This window comes from Mesoplodon bidens, assembly GCF_964165515.1.
Source record: "Mesoplodon bidens genome assembly, chromosome: 1".
In the NCBI taxonomy this organism is placed as follows: domain Eukaryota; kingdom Metazoa; phylum Chordata; class Mammalia; order Artiodactyla; family Ziphiidae; genus Mesoplodon; species Mesoplodon bidens.
This window is the reverse complement of record NC_138176.1, coordinates 14,312,907-14,328,359: the sequence shown is the minus strand read 5'-3', so window position 1 is coordinate 14,328,359 and position 15,453 is coordinate 14,312,907. Positions and strand designations below refer to the sequence as shown.

The window sequence follows — 15,453 nt, the reverse complement described above, 5'->3', positions numbered from 1 at the left end:
TACTCAAGGTCTACCACAATTAATCTTTCCAATGGTATTTTTCCTTATTAGAAACCTTCCAATCTAGGAAGTGTAGTCACCTCATGTACCCAGAAGATGCCATGCATATTGCTGCTTTCAAGCCTTTTGTACCAACTGGAGGTCTTCCCTATTCCTCAAAGCCTACCCAAACCCTAAACACTTTCTATAATCAGCTTTAGGTCCTACATCACAGCAGACCACACGCACTGCTTTCACTCTTCTTTATCTTGCAGTCATTTAAATTGCTGGGCACCTATGCCTTGAAATCTCAAATGTGACCTGGTTTCACAATTATCTTTACCCCTCACACACACTATCAGGACTGAAGTATGTATTGATCTGATTTATAAAAATCCAACATAAAAAATGAAACAAACATTTAGAAAATATGAATAGCCCACAACAATTTATACTGAAAGATACTGATAGAGAGGGAGAAATACTATTTTACAGTTTCCCAATGAACAGGATTAAAGAAAAAATTCTTAGGGAAAGATAAGGAGGTATACAGACAATGCTCAGTGCTTTTCTCTTGCTTCTGAAAACAGATGGAAAACAGAAAGCCCCTTTAGTTTCCTAATTTCCATTGAAATCATTTGATTCAGACAGACTGGCACCAAATTTTTGAGAGGAAAAAAAGCAACTACATTTATCATGTTAATACGATGCTGTAGCTGAGTGTTTTTAATAAACAAGCCTTATGGCTCCTGAAGAACATATAACTGTCACTCTATTTAAAAAAATCACAAAAAGCACTACATAAACTAGCCACTTTGAATATAATAATCCAAGTTTGCAAAATCACAGCTGCTCTATGAATCAACTTTTCTTGTCAAGTATAAAGCTAAAATTTGATTTAAAAATTTCTCACAGGTGTGTGACTTCAATGTTATAAGTAGTAAAGTCTAATTTGGGTTTATTAATGCTTCTAGGGGGTTTGCTAAAAGGATTTATGCACAAAAATAAACTAAAATCAGAAAAAAATGTATTCCATTTTAAAATAACACACTAAACAGTGGGATAGAGCTACTTGTTCAACACCCTCTCACCATACACAAAAATAAACTCAAAATGGCTTAAAGACTTAAACATAAGACATGATACCATAAAACTCCTAGAAGAGAACATAGGCAAAACATTCTCTGACATAAATCATACCAATGTTTTCACAGGTCAGTATTCCAAGGCAATAGAAATAAAAGTGAAAATAAACAAATGGGACCTAACCAAACTTACAAGCTTTTGCACAGCAAAGGAAACCATAAACAAAACAAAAAGATAACCTATAGAATGGAAGAAAACATTTGCAAACGATGCGACCGACAAGCGCTTGATTTCCCAAAATTTACAAACAGCTCATACAACTCAACAACAAAAACGAAAACAACCCAATCAAAAAATGGGCAAAAGTTCTAAAGAGACATTTCTCCAAAGAAATACAGATGGCCAATAGGCATATGAAAGGATGCTTGCTCAACACTGCTAATTATTAGAGAAATGCAAATCAAAATTACAATTAGGTACCACCTCACACTGGTCAGAATGACCATCATTAAAAAGTCTACAAGTAACAAATGCTGGGGAGGCTGTGGAGAAAAGGGAACCCTCCTACCCTGTTGATGGGAATGTAAGTTGGTGCAGCCACTGTGGGAAACAGTATGGAGGTTCCTCAGAAAACTAAAAATAGAATTACCATATGATCCAGCAATCCCACTCCTGGGCATATATCCAGACAAAACTATAATTCAAAAAAAATACATGCACCCTTATGTTCATAGTAGCACTATTCACAATAGCCAAGACATGGAAACAACCTAAATGTCCATTGACAGACGAATGGATAAAGAAGATGTGCTAAATATATACAGTGGAATACTACTCAGCCATAAAAAAGAACAAAATAATGCCATTTGCAGCAACATGGATGCAACCAGAAATTATCATACTAACTGAAGTAAGTCAGAAAGAGAAAGACAGATACCATATGATATAACTTATATGTGGAATCTAAAATATGACACAAAAAATGAACCTATCTATGAAACAGAAACAGAACCATGGACATAGAGAACAGACTGGTGGTTGTCAAGGGGGAGAGGGTTGGGGGAGGTATGGAGTTGGAGGTTGGGGTTAGCAGATGTAAGTTTTTATATATAGAATGGATAAACAACAAGGTCTTACTGTAGAGCACAGGGAACTATATTCAATATCCTGTGATAAACCATAATGGAAGGGAATGTCTATGCGTATAACTGAGTCACTCTGCTGCACAGCAGTAATTAACACAACATTGTAAAACAACTATACGTCAATAAAACAAAACAAAAGCTATTTGTTCAGCAAGCTACTAAACAGAAACCACACATTCACAAAGAACACTTGGTTTTCAAAACTTTTAGTCCAAGTCTTTAAATAGCCCAAACTCATAAAGGAATCCAAACAATGAAGTAGGCCACTTCTATCCCTTCCTTTTATCTTCCCATCATACCACAAAATCCTTCCCTCATTAGCCTATATCTCCTGTGAACCTATCAACTTAAAAATGTCACTGTTTTCTCACTCAAGTTCCCCTTCTTTCTCTTTCTTGAGTCCCCTCACTCAAACCTTCTTTTACAAGCTATCTGTACTTCCTCTTGTAGAAAACTTTAAAAACCAACCTGGAAGATGGACTTTTATAATGACAGCATGAGACACTCCACTGACCTGCTCCCAGTGAAACTGGTGAAATTATTAAAACAAATATTAAAGCCTCTGGAAATGGTCCTAAGGGCAAACAAAGAAACTTCCATTCAAGAAAACCTACAGAAATATGGTAAGAAAGGTGAGAGTCTGTGGTGTTGGAGCCAAGATTGCTCAGCAGGGAAGAGATTCCACTCTGGACTGCTGAAGCGAAGAACACAGGCTGCCTCACTTCCCCAGCACACTGTCAGAGGGCTTTCTTCCTGGTTAAGAGCAGGGCATCAATGTTTCTCATCTGGCCCTCGAACACCTATTACTAGGCTAAGTTCTGGGAAAGAATGGTCAAGAAGTTGGAAGCTCCTTTCTTTGACCAAGTTCCCACTTGAGAAACAGAGACTCTATTTTGGGCATAGCACACTAAGAATACTGAGGCCTTGACTGTCCTTGCCCTGGCTCATGAAACAGTGGTTCTATGCCAAGAGAGGCAAGCCAAGAGAACCTTAGGCTGCTACCACCCCTCATCCCACCTCCATCTAGTGTCCAACAGCTAGAGTGGGGCTGTCACTCACAGAGAAGCTTGCCATTGTCCCCAACCCTAGCTCCAGAGCCCTGGCTCAAGGATTTTGCTGAGGGAGAAGGAGAGGGAAAGGCAGAACATAAAACAGCTCCTAAACTCTCCCCACGCTTTGATTGGATTTGTGTGTAGAACAATGTCCCAGGGCATTGTTGAAAACAAAAGGCACAACGTCAGAGATTTAACACTCCACTATAATGATCCAGGCAAATCACTAAAACACAAATAAATAAATAATAAATCCTGGGAGGGGGAACCAGTATCCAGAGATACTACAATATATTATCTAAAATATTTGGTTTCCAACAAAAATTATGAGGCATATAAAGAAACAGGAAAGCATGATCCATAAAGCAGAAAGAAAGCAGTCAACACAAACTGCCAGTTAAAGTGGCCAGGTATTGGACTTAAGAGAAAAAGACTTCAAAATAGCCCTTACAAATACGTTCACAAAAAAATTTTTAAAGCATGATTAAAGAAGTAAAGGGAGGTATTATGACAATGTCACATCAAATATATAATATCAACAGATATAAGAATAATTTTTTAAAAAAACAAGTGGAAATTCTGGAGTTGAAAAATACAATAGGGACTTCCCTGGGGCACAGTGGTTAAGAATCCACCTGCCAACGCAGGGGACACAGGTTCGATCCCTGATCTGGGAAGATCCCACATGCTGCGGAGCAAACTAAGCCCGTGTGCCACAACTACTGAGCCCGTGCACCACAACTACTGAAGCCTGCGCGCCTAGAGCCCGTGCTCTGCAACAAGAGAAGCCACCGCAATGGGAAGTCTGCGCACCACAACGAAGAGCAGCACCCGCTCACCGCAACTAGAGAAAGCCCGTGTACAGCAACAAAGACCCAAAGTGGCCAAAAAAAAAAAAAAGTACAATGCAATTTTGAAGTTCACCAAAAGGGTTCTGAATAGTAGATATGAACTGTCAGAAGAAAAAAAAAAGTAGTGAATTCAAAGACAGAGCAACAGAGGTTACGTAAGCCAAAGAACAGAGGAAAAAAATGAAGAAAAATAAACTGAGCCTTAGAGAAATGATACCATTAAGTATACCAACATACACATAAAGGGAGTGCCAGCAGGAGGGGAGGGGAGAAGAGAGAGAAGAGCAGAAAAAATATTCAAATAGAGGTAGGTAGCTAGTAAGCCCCAAAGCCACAAATTATGTGAGTTCATTCATATGAAAATCCAGAATAGAGAAATCTATAGAGACAGAAAGTAATCAGTGGTTGCTTAGGTTTGGGGGTGGTAGGTAGGCTAGGAGGATGATTGGTTGAGGGTATGGGGTTTTGTTTTTGAGGTGATAAAAATGTTCTAAAATGACTGTGGTAATAGTTGTAATATATCTGTGAATGTACTAAAAACCACTGAATTGTAGGTTTAAATAGGTGAATTATACAGAGTATGAATTATATCTCAATAAAGCTACTTTAAAAAAAATTTAACCCAGTTGCCCAGAGATAATTGCTCTTGTCATTGTTTTGGTATGTAAATGTTTAGTTAGAATTATCTGATTAAAGAAACAAAACCACAAATGACACAGCTCCATTAAAATAACTTAAAGCCCCTTTTAAGGCTTACGGAAAAACAAAGATTTGTTGAAAGGCTACCATACCAGGTACTGACTGTATATAGCATTTATTTGCTCACTTAATTCCCCCAAACCAGGCATTAGCACACTGTACATAAGGAAACAGTCCTAGAGGTCTAACAAACACTATACACTGGAGCCAAAATTGGAACCTATATTAGTTTCCTAGCACTGCCACAACAGAATATCACAGACCGGGTGGCTTAAAAAACAGAAACTTATTTTCTCACAGTGGAAGTCTAAGATCAAGGTGCCAAGAGGGCTGGTTTCTGGTAAAACCTCTCTCCTTGCTTACAGACAGCCACCTTCTTGTATCCTCTCATGACTTTTTTCTCTGCACACATACTCCTGGTATCTCTTCCTTTTCTTTTAAGGACACGAGTCCTATTGGATTAGAGCTCCATCCTTATGACCTCATTTAACTTAAATTACCTCCTTAAAGGTCCTATAACCTCAAATACAGTTACACTGAGGGTTAGGGCTTCAACATTTTGGGGGATACCATTTGTCCATAAAGGAACTCAAATATAACTCTGGGGCCTGGTCCATAGTTCCAGAGGCTGATTTGATTATCGACCTGTTTTCTGCTGGAATACATGCTCTAAACCTGGTCTGAAGTTATCTGACGAGGATGGTCATGGTTTCACGTATATTACTGTGCTTGATCCTCACTCACAATAACATGGTGAGGCACGGTTGCAAACCATTTCCCCATTTCACACAACAGGTTCAGAGAGAACAAAGAGCCTTGCTGCAGACTGAATACTTCATTAAAAAGTTACATGAAGATATATGCCAGCAAAATGAGGGCCTAAAGCAAGAAAGAAGAAAGTGATCCAGAAAATAGTGGATCCAAGTCAAGCAGGCAATGGTGTCCCAAACCCAGATGACAGAGGTCTGGCAAACCAAGAGAGAAGTCCAATTTGGGGAAGGTGATGAAAACTCCAAGAAGGAGATCTCCAGGAAATAGGGAATGAATAGAAGAGGCAGAAGACATGAGAAGAGGTTCATTTTTCAATTAAATCTTGAAGATTTGGTTAAGGCAACTTGGTAAGAGAATAAAAAAGAATTCAAACTTGACTCTAGGAAAGTAGTGCTTTAATGGCACAAAGATTTTGAAACTGGAATATAGAAAAGGAAGCATAAACTTGCATATTAGGCAGCTCTGCAATAAAAAAAAATTGTATAGACCTAACAATAACATAAATATTTCAATCAAGGAAGATTTAAGTCTGAACATAAATGTTATTATATATAAATAAGGATGTAGTTCAATGAATGAATTGAAAATAGTGATATAACTAGATTGGGAAAAGACAGAAGGGAAGGTGAGAGAGGGTATCACTTAGCTAAATCTTCATCTATCTTAGCAGGAAGTCAATCAGTAGAAAATATCTAAAGTCGCTGAATCAAGACAGCTGTATGACTTTGTTGAGCAAAATACAGGTAACGTCATAATTAATTACTATAGCTAACATTTACTGAGTATTTACCACATAATAAAAGTTATTACATTTATTGGGCTTCCCTGGTGGCGCAGTGGTTGAGAGTCTGCCTGTCGATGCAGGGGACATGGGTTCGAGCCCTGGTCTGCGAGGATCCCACATGCCGCAGAGCAACTAGGCCTGTGAGCCACAACTGCTGAGCCTGCGCGTCTGGAGCTTGTGCTCCACAACAGGAGAGGCTGCGATGGTGGGAGGCCCGCGCACCGCGATGAAGAGTGGTCCCCACTTGCCACAACTAGGGGAAGCCCTCGCACAGAAACGAAGACCCAACACAGCAAAAATAAATAAATAAACTCCTACCCCCAACATCTAAAAAAAAACAAACAAAGAAAAATCTCCTCCTTATAAAAAAAAAGTTATTACATTTATTAATTCTCACAATTCTGTGAGATAGGTACTATAATTAATCTCCATTTTGTAGATGAGGAAATTGAGACACAGGTTAAATAACTTGCTCAAGGTTACACAGTAAGTAGTGAAGCCAAGAAAAGAATCTAAGCAGTCTGGCTTCAAAACCTGTGTTATTAATCACCGCCTCTTAAAAGTTGTTAAAAATAGAAATAGTACTTATGGTTGCTTCTGAGGAGTGTGACCTAGGGGAGGAAAGTAGAGGGTTTAGGGAAGTAATTGTTGATTTTAATTCTAAGTCCTTCTGTTATATTTGATTTTTAAATTATGTACATTAACTCAAATGAAAAGACAGATAATATCAAATGTTGAAAGGATGTGAAACTGCTAGTGTGCCATAACTATTTTGAAAACTGTGTGGCAATTATCTGCTACACAGGGATAGATGCTTAACCTATGACCCAGCAATCCTAGATATCCAATAGAAATATGCAAAATGTTCACCAAAAAACATGTATAAGAATATTCATACCAGCAATATCCAACTGTCCATCAACAATAGAAGGGATAAATTGAGGTACATGTGGAAGACGCCACAGCAAATATAATAAACAAAGTACATCAATACACAATAACATGGATTAATCTCACAAACATACTGCTGAGTCCAAGAAGCTAGAAAAACGATGTGTAAACACTATGGCTCAATTTATGTACAGTTAAGAAACAGGCACCTCCCTGCCCCACACCCAGAGCAATGGTGGTAGAAGTCAGGATAGTAGTTACTCTTAGGCAGAGCAGGGAAGGTAGCGTAGCATGTGAGGGACTTTCTGGATGCTGGTAATAATTCTATTACTTGCTCTGATTGCTGTTTTGTTCATTTTGTAAAAATTCATTGAACTAAATTTTTACAGTTAGTGTACTTTTTAAGCAGTGAGTTACACTTCAGTAAAAGTTTAAAAGAAAAACATGTTTAATTTAAAAATATGTGTTACTCTGATAACATTTTTAAAATACATATTTAAAATTTTACACCTACAAGAGACGCCAAGCCTTCTTCTCATATGTGGATCTGAGATACTCTTTTTTAACATCTAAAATATGTTTTTGCTCCAAGATGTTTCTTCAAGACTGTTCTATAAGCACCCTGAATGCCAGCTGGTGACATCTCCATCACATGGCACAGTAAAACCGTTTGCAAACACTGTGATCTTTAGAGAAAAAGGGTTTACTACAAACCCAATATAAAAATATTCTGCAGTCTAAATCTACTCTTAACTTCAGCATGGGTTCTTGTGTCCTTGCCAAAATAATAAATCTGCTAGAGTTTTCAACTCAATAAAAGGGAAAACTTTCTAACAATTAGAGCCAGTCAAAAAGAACACAACTGTCTCAATGCACTGCATGCCTTCTATCTCTAAAAATATTCAGGTAGAGGTTGGATGAGGCTTCGTCAAGGAGGGAAGGTGTATAAAGAACACAAAATTTAGAATCATACAAACATAGATTATGGTCCCAACTCCTAGAGATGTGTTTCAGAATCATCAAGGGAGGGGAGCGTGGGAAGATACCGATGATCAAAAGTGGCCACAAGTTAATGATTGTCTGGCTACATATATAATGGGGGTTCACTGAATTCTTAACTCTTGAGTAAGTTCGAAATTTCCCATAATGGAGAATTAGAAGAAGTTTGTTGTGCATACTAAAACCACCTGGGTTCTCTCTTCCTGTTTCCTTTCTCTTCTATATTTTCCTCAGCAACATCATTTGCTCTCACGGGTTCTATAAATTCCATATATTTCTGCTTAAAAGTAAATGGAACACCTTTTCTTCCAACTTGCTCCTCCTCTCCTGTTTTACTGGCACCACTGATTTCACAGACTCTAAGAAACCTGACGTTACCTTTTACTTCCCCCTTTCTCACAACCAACCAGTTCCACCTCCATTTCCCCAACTTCATATGGCTAAAATATGTCTTCTACTTTTCTTCTGTGTTCCCCACTGGCTTGGTTCAGGTTTTCAACGATTACTTCGAATTTTATGACTTCTAAAATTGTGTTTCCTCTTCTTAAAAAAGACTATTTTCCTTTATTTATTTATTTTTATTTTTTATTTTTTAATGAACATTTAAGGTTCATATATAAAAGCTAACAGAGCAATAAGTCAATCATGAAATAACATACAGGGAAATAAAATGGAAAATAACTCATTTACAATTTCTCGCCACTGAAGCACTACACGCTGGCTGCAGTGAGGTGTGGTCAATGTTTCAGACACTGGATGCTCAGGCCAAATGACATGACTGTCATCACACTACTTTTTGTTTTAAGATCTTTTCTTTCTTGGTCATTGTTCAGTTAGTGGGGGGAGTCGGAGGGAGAGAAGTAAGTTTCATTCCCACCTCCCACCCAAAAAATATTTTTTAAGCAGTTAAATTTTTCCTTGGGGAAACATTGTATCTGTTAATCTAATGTACCATATATTTCTGTTATTAAATGTCTGCATAAATATTTGTTCATTCTATTTCTTAACATAAGATCATGCAGTACTTTTAATTTCAGAACAGTAAGAATTATCAAAGGTAATTAGTTTTGTACATAAATGCCCCCAGTTTCTTTTTCAATGAAAAATGTGCTCTTTGTGATATTTGTTTCTTATGAGAGTTGGTCAAGTAATAATCATGGAGTATTTCCTAAAATATTTACTTGCTGGGAAAATTTGTATGAAATGACATTCAAAGTATAAAAAACATTGTTAGGTAACACTTGTAACAGTTAAAAATATACTTGTTTGTAAACTATCAATGTAAGATATTGAGCATCTGAGTGTCAGAGCCATTGGCTCCTGTTTTTCTGGAAAGTGGCTTGATTTGTCAATGTGACATCTTTGAAACATCTGACATTATATATAGAAACATCAAGGCAATATTATTTGTACATATTATTAAATAAGCAAAAAGTTCCTGAAAGATAGTGCCCAAATAAGGGAGGTCTCCCAAGCTCAACCTCTCCTTGGTGCCCGTCACTGAACGTATGGCTGTCTTGGAGTTTGGGAGCATGGCAGCTCATTTTGGAGAGGTAGCCCCTTTAATCACTGGCTCCCTATTCAAATATTTTGCCCAGTAAACTAGGTTGAAAGTGCCAAACAGGACTGGGAATATAATTCGGGACATTTTGTGGATCTTGCTGATGCTGTTGTAAGTCTTTTTGTTTTCAGAAGTCTTGTCTTCAGGTTTTACTGAGGCTGAAGAGGCATTTGAGGTCCCTGCAGGGGGTCTGCTCCTTTGCGATGTTTGCGGGGTGGGTCATCTTCCCAGTAGTATAAGCATTTATTGATTTATTTAGTGTAAGTTCACACTCCTTTTTCTTGATCTTGGCTGCTTCCAAGGCTTTTTTGCCGTCACAGGCCCAGCCTCTCTTTGTGAAATAGTTGACGGTGGCAAACTCGATCAGCACAGAGAACACAAAAGCGTAGCACACGGCTATGAAGCAGTCCATGGCCGTCGCATAAGCCACTTTGGGCAGAGAGTTTCAGGCACTGATGCTGAGGGTTGTCATGGTCAGCACCGTGGTCAACCCAAACACTGTCCTGGCTGGGACTGATTCCTGGTTCAGCCAAAAGGACACTTGCGACAAGATCACAGTCATTATGCAGGGGAGATAGGTCTGGATGACAAAGTACCCTATCTTCCTCTTCAGATGGAAATGAGCCGTCATGATTGTGTATTCACCTGTGCTGGTGCTGATGTTCTCTGTGCCCACTGTCTGCCCCATCAGGTGGTATTGGTTCAGCCTGGAGCCATCTTCTGCCACCACCACCGACTTGGTTGTGCCGTTGGTCCAGACATAGACAACTTCGGAATTAGGATATGCATAGCTGCCAAAATTCAGAAGGCAGGCATGGGCATCCATCGGGAAGTCTTCAGGTTGCACTGGGCACTCTGCTGAGATGGTCAAGTGCATGGTGTAGAGCAGAGTGCCATCATCCTCCAGCTGCAGCAGCTTGTTAGGCGTGGTCATGTTGTGGGTGGTGGACTTCTTCCCATTGTGGAAGAAGGTGTCTGGAGTCCAGATTTTGCTGGCAAGGAGGTTGTTGAGAGGCAGGCGCTGCATGGGACCTTTAAACTGAAGCCTTTCGTCTTTCCAGCTTTGTCAGAAAAACACGTCTATGGTGCATTCCATTTCCGTGTCAGACACTGGGCCGAAGCTGGTGACGCAGATGTCCGTTCTCACCTGAGTGACACGCTCTCTGAGCCCAGGCCTCAGTCTGCTGTTGTAGCCATCCAGGAGCCCATCCAAGATCCTGGTGAATATTGTGATGTTGTCATTGGTTTCATCTTTTACAGAACTGGTTGGCATTTGTGAAAAGCCAAAGTGACTGGCTAAGTTCATGGAAACAGAGGGAGGTTTCTGATCATGATAAAGCTAGAGAACATTCCATTGTCCATTCCCAATAAGAATAATAGCTGAAGCAGATAAATTTGGAAGAATAACTGTTCCTTTCTCCACCTTGATCTTGAAGCTTTCTGAAATATTTGCCACGCGTTCAAAGTCAGCAAGCTACTCCTTGTTCTGCAAGGTGCCTGCGCGCCCACCCAGGAAGGCAAGCCGTCGGCAAGGGTGCATCCTCCTCCTCCTCCGCCTGCTCTCAACCAGCTGGCAGGAGCGGAAGGCCAGTGAGGCGTCACCGCCCCATGCCGCCAGCGTGAACTTCCCCAGTCCTCCCGGCCGAAAGGCTCTGGTGCCCCCCTCGCGCTCCCGTCGCCACCCTGCGGCTCCACTCCGCAACCGAGGCCGCGCTCTGCCCTGCTGCAGATACCCCCCAAAAAAGACTATTTTCTTAACCAAAAGCAAAAGTCCGTGTCTTTTATTTTCTTTAATAAAACGCTACCTCACAGGATTATTACAAAGATTTAGGAGTTCATACATGTGAAGCACCTCGTAGAATTCCCAGCATGTAACAGGTACACGAATCCTGGTTTTCTTCCTTCTCTGTGCTCTCTCATCAAACTGGCTTCCTTACTGAATCCCTAAAGATATCACACAGTGTCCTGATTCTGTTCCTTTGCTATTTCTCCTACCTACACTAAACTTCTATCCCATCTTCCTATGTCTAAAGCTACACTATCCCTTAACAATCAGCTCAAATGTCATCTCATCCCTTCAACAAATATGTTTACTGTATTCAAGAATAGAGACCAATCAAAGTCAGGCACTCAGAGACTACAGTCTTATTTCAGGGTCAGGAATACAAGCATCACCACATCCTGCCTAAGGAAGAGAGTAGAACAAGTAGATATAAATTAGGTAATTGGGAGTTCTGTGTGGTTTTTGCCTTTCAGTCTGACAGTCTTGACTCTCTCACATTAGGAACAAACATAAGTGTGCTCCCAAATCTCCTAAACCAAATATATAAACTAGATAAATCAGTGGTGATTGTTTCAAAATGTGTCTTCATTTACGTTCTTCAGAGGCTCCTCAGTGGTCCTTTAAATAATGAGTTCCCCTGCTGCATTTAAATATCATCACAAACCTCTATTAGCCATAAGTTGTATGGTGCACATTATTATGCAAAGTATGGCACACTAATACAAAACTACATGTAACTAGAAAGAAAACAAAGTACAAATAGTTCGAAACATTCTTAATTTTCTATATTCGTAAACCATGAACCTAAATTTCAAATCTATTTTACGTAGACAATTCAACTGATATTACATTAAAAAGACAATTCATCCACCAAGCTCCTCCACACTTAGCAAGGTTAACACAGCCACATTATTTCTCCTGAGAGACGTGTCTGCCTGCTAATCACTCTGATCCCATAACTAGCCCCACATGGTAAGCTCCTTTTCACTATTCAAGTTCTTCAGAGCCACCTCCTCTCTAACCAGCACCCCTACCCCCCCACCATCTGGTCACTGCTTCCCCATCTATGTTCTACAAGCACTTTATACACACTTCTGTTATGCCACTAATCACCCCATTTACATGTCTGTCTCTCTGTAGTTCTCCCACACCTCCCACTCCTCCCAACTAAACAGGGAGTTGCCTGAGGAGAGGAAACATATATGGCAGGTAGTACAGAACTGTGGTAAGAGCAGACTCTGTAGCCAGACAGCTTGGCTTGGGATCCCATTCTGCTGCTTCGTAGCAATATGACCCTGAGCAAACTCTTGCCTTTAAGCCTGTTTCCTCATATGCAGAAGGAAGATAATAATTACACCAACCTCACAGTGCTGTTATAAGAATTACATGAAATAATTTAAAGCACTTAGCATCCCTCACTTCTCAGCTTCTTTGTGACATGGTAGTTTAAAGCAGTGTTAAGGACACAGGTTTTAGTTAGGGCTTGGTTTCGAATTTTAGGTCCAACACTTATTAGCTCTGAGACCTTGGGCAAACTATTTCAACTTTGAGAGCCTCAGTCTCTTCATCTGTAAAAGTAGGATAATAATTAGCATCTATGTTAGGGTTACTGTAAGGATTAGACGAGAAAGTTCACATAAAGCCTCTGGCACAGGGAAGTGCTCTAGAAATATTTCCTATCAAGCTTTCTATTTATTTATTTGAAGGCTGGTCTCCTAGAGACATGTCAGACAGCCAACTTCTTTCCTTCCACAAGGAACCATATCAGGACTCAGCATTCGCCAAGTATGATGTTCAAGGTTATAGCTGTTTGTCTTCCTTGGACTTCAGATTTCCCACGGCCATGATTTCAGTCACTATACTAGTTGTCCTTTGTGAGGATATAAACTTGCAAGTGCAAGGAAACAAGTTAATAATAGCCAGTACGCTTTCCTACCTTAGGTATCACCTTTATATCTCCGTGTCATTAAGCTTTTTAACTAAGGCTTATATTAAACTGAATATATTAAGAAACTGACTTAAGGAAACCCATGCAGAACTGTTCTATTTATGGAATTCCTTGGTGTGCACTAGGCTGACAAAGTTCATATTTGGGAAAATGATTTTAATTTCTGTACTCCTAGGGAGAAAAAAGTACTCCTAAGTGGTAATGAAACTAAAACGAACAAGGATAACAAATACTGTTACACAGAAACGTTTCCCACCTGCTCATCCATACACCGTCTACCTAATATGAAAGGTTCACTTTTACCTAAACTCCTAATTCTGCACAGACTGATCAAGATCTAAAATGCTTCAAAATTTTCTGAAGCGGTTTTATATATACGTTGAACAAGAGTGATAATAGAGGCTGTAAGTCCCTCATAACAGAACTCAATAGCTGGTGACTCAAAGATGAGTCAATGTTAACTGATCTCCTATGCAGGAGAGAGATAAAGTATCAAATGAGATGAGTGGCTCAGGGAACCAAAGTAATTCTCTTGACCATGTCTAATAAATCGCCTATCTTTTTATGTTCATCACAACCTACAATGTGAAGGTCTCTTACCGTAGCCTATGATCAATTAAATTGAAACTCTCAGCTTTCACAAAGCTAAAAAAAAGGGCAGAGCAGTGAGAACTGTCCTCAAATCCCAACTCCTTCTATTCCTCTCTACCAGCTTTCCAATACATGTCTTTGAATAAGGGAATATAAAAATTACCACTTTATATGACTCTAGCACATTTACAAATTACATAATAATTTCATAGACATCCTTGATTCTCAAAACTCATAACAATGTACAGCATTATAAGTCTTATTTTACATGTGAAAAAACTAAGGATTAAAAAAAAAAAAAACTAAGGATGAGGAAGTTCAAGTAATAGCTTTCTGTGATCACATAGCAAATGGTACAGTCAAAACTGCAACACATCCACCCAGCCTGTGCTCCTTACAACACCAAGATGTACAAGCAGTACTATAAAGCAACAAAAAAAATGTATGTATTTAATATTCATTAAAGCTGACTCAGAAAGTGAGGCAATAGGGGTATCTCCTTTACATATGGCAAAAAATAAACTTCAGGTTAGACCAGCAGTTCTCAAATATTCTGTTCACAGGGCCCCTATACATTTTTAAAAATTATTAAGGACTCCAAAAAGCTGTTGTTTATATGGGTTATATGAATTCATATTTGCCACATTAGAAACTAGAAATAATACTTTTAAACATAAGACTACAAAAGCTCACATTCCATTAGCCTTCAGGGTGATGATGTCATCGCATATCAGGAAACTCCTGGAAAATTCCATTGTACACTTATGAGAAAATGAGAGTGAAAAAGGTGAATGACATGTTTGTATTATAATGAGAATAGTTTTGACTTGGTAGACTGCCCTGTAAGGCTCTCAAAGTCCAAAGGGGTCCTCAAACCATACTTTGAAAACCATTAGTAACAACTCTTAGTCATGGCAAATTTTCTTAAATTCCAAGTTGTAACTCATTATTTTACTTTAAATACATTGTTTCTCACACTAGATTAAAAAAAATCTTGAAGGAAGGAAGGACTGTTTTATTTATTCCCTCACTGCGCTAATTCTCTTTGCAGTGCACTGTGCCCTGGACAAAGATGGTATCAAACATTTACTGAGTAAACTGAATCTCTTCTGAAATCTAGTGGATGGGGGAAAAGAAAACATCTTATGCCAAAATTATCACCTCCCTACTATGTAAAGATAAGAAAGATGAAGTATGTAACACAGAGGTCTGTCTTAAGTCAGTTAGCTGTATTGAACAGACAAAAACTCCATTCCAGATATGAAGTAAGAAACAGCAAAAGATCTGAACAAGAGAAATGAGGCAAAAGTTAA

At 39.1% G+C, this 15,453-nt stretch overlaps 1 protein-coding gene and 1 pseudogene across 2 annotated transcripts in view; both read right to left on the bottom strand.

Annotated features, from left to right (window-relative positions):
- The window catches only part of PDZD8 (PDZ domain containing 8), an 86,953-nt gene that overhangs the window by 59,882 nt on the left and 11,618 nt on the right, over positions 1-15,453 (bottom strand). The gene's annotated exons all lie outside the window — the stretch shown is intronic.
- LOC308617277 (gamma-aminobutyric acid receptor subunit alpha-5-like) lies at positions 9,603-12,533 on the bottom strand (annotated as a pseudogene). Its single transcript has one exon. The product of its transcript is annotated as a gamma-aminobutyric acid receptor subunit alpha-5-like (transcript).